A 2,506-nucleotide genomic window follows, 5' to 3' on the forward strand; every position below is an offset into this window, starting at 1 on the left:
TCCGACCTCCGGATGCAGACGATTTAAGTCACATAATCCAACAACCCAGAGAGTCAGCCCAAAAGCTTTGGAACAAATTTCTCACCAAGAAGAACCAAATCGTCGACTATCCGGATGCTGAAGCCCTAGCAGCTTTCAAACACAGTGTCCGAGACGAATGGCTTGCCAGACACCTCGGCCAGGAAAAGCCGAGGACAATGGCATCCTGATGCGGAGCATCCCTCACTCATCCCCATGGACGTACATGCATCTCCCTCAACCCCACTTGGACCCATGACAAGAGCTCGAGCAAAGGCTATCGAAGATAAGGCGAACTCGCTCCTATCCGAACTCCCTCTTCCTACTCACGAGACTTGGCTACTACCTCATACGGAGACTCTATGCGTGATCAGGTACTTGGAGGAGAGCCACGGGACAGCTACATCCAATGGTCACGGTGGCAAGGACACCAAGCATGAACATCAAGAAGAAGAGCTACTTTGGAAGCTACAGGCCCCGGACGACCGGCCAGGCACAGACGTCTGACCCCTGGAAGATGCTACAGCCGAGAGAAGGAAGGCAGGCCAGAGCTACAGGCCACGGATGACCGGCCCAGCCTGGACGACCGGACACTCCCAGGCTACGAACGACCGAGCCCCTACGGACGTCTGTGCCAGCGACCATAGAACAGAAATTACGGCAATCCGAAGGCTTCCGGACGACCGTGCGCCTGTCAATAGAACCGAATCTATGGTCATCCGAAGAACCCCGGACGTCCGGGACCCCGTGAGCCTCCGGACGACCGGTGCCCCACGGACGTCTGGACCCTAACTGCGTCCAACTGCGGGCTGAGTCCCATGTACCCCTTCACTTTGCCCCTCTTTTGCACTAAGACTATATATAGACCACTCCCACCTCCTAGATAGGGTTATTATTGTGATAACTCATGTGAGATAGAGAATTGATCATCTGTACCGGATCTACTGCACGTGAGGGACCGTGCCTCTTCGGAGAAGATCCATTCGGATTCAAGGCCTCCATCCGGAGAAGACAATCAAGACCTCCTCACGGAGAAGAACAATTACTCTTGTATCTTCCTTTGTTGACTTTGGATCTCGTGATACTTTGTGCTTTCAGTGATCTAGCCCTTGTGTGATCGATTCCTTGTCGGTTGAGTGTTTCTCTCGTCCCTCCCCCCGTGTTTTCCCTTGTATTCTTCCACACGTTCTTCGTGTTTCCCCGTAGGATCCACTCCAAACGTGAAAGATCGGCCCCGAGGGTTCCGCCCTACATCATCTTGGTATCATGAGCCATGTTAATCACGTTTTTGGAGCCCCCACCCCTCTTTTTCTAGCTTGATTTTGTTGTTTTCGTCCTAAATCCGAAAATTCCCCACCAAAAATAGCCCCCAAAATTTTTTGTGATTTGTTGGTGAGTTGAAATTTTGTTGGATTTGGTCTATGGATTTGTGTTGCCACGTGTGGATCTACCTTTCCCCACCCTCCCCACCCTTTTCCATCCACTATTCCGCTCGATTTCGACCTCACCATCTCCCTCCATCCCGAAATCGTGCAGTTCATCCCGGGCCCGATTTTTGCCCACGACACGGACAACCGGACCCAGCCGGATGTTTGAAGACCTCCGGACGACCGTGACCACCCGGACATCCGGGCCACACTGACGAAACTGAATTTTGTTCAGTTCGGCCACCACCACACCCCACCATCCACCACATCTTCTAAACCCACATACAACACCTTAATCCCCCACTACCTCCTATGACGATTTTGACACGTTTTGGTCTTTGAGATTTTGAGTTGTGGCTCCCGTGTCCTATTGTGTTTCGGCTATATAGGTACGGTTCGACATCATCATCACCGCGGCTCATCTTCGCAAGGGTCTCATCATCACCAAGGACGGTAACCTCGATGACATCTTTGTCATACCTTGCAATTGCATTGATACCCACATAGCCTTACTTTTGTGTAGCTTACCCATCGAGACTAGCCATTGAGTATTGCCGGCAATGTGACTTGTGCACATTAGTGATCATACTCCATAGCATACATACCATACCATAGTGGTGCATATCTTGGCATCAACTTGTGTGTCACAAAGTTGTCATCGCATACACAATTGCTATCTTGGTTCGTGAAGTTTTGCATGAGAAAAGAGCTCAAAAGTGAAAGAGCCACCCAAGCTTTTAAGCAAAGAGGAAAGGTAAGCAAAGAGCTTATGAGAAAGAACCATAGCATCATACTACATTAAGATTGTCATACTCGATCATCTTGGATCATATCACCGAAATACCATACATATAGCATACTCGGGATAGATATCGTTGCATTTTTGCCTAGTAGGTTGTGCACAAGTTCCGTATCCGCCTATTGTGCAATCGTGCTAGCGTCTCACGTGCATTGTGCAACAAGAGCATTTTCGTGGATTCCACATTTTGGCTCACTTTTGGTTTGCACAGTCCCATTTATCTATTTGCGTGTGTGTTTCCGTGTGCCCCTATTTGCTTGGT

This window comes from Triticum dicoccoides, chromosome 4B (genome assembly GCF_002162155.2).
Source record: "Triticum dicoccoides isolate Atlit2015 ecotype Zavitan chromosome 4B, WEW_v2.0, whole genome shotgun sequence".
Lineage (NCBI taxonomy): Eukaryota > Viridiplantae > Streptophyta > Magnoliopsida > Poales > Poaceae > Triticum > Triticum dicoccoides.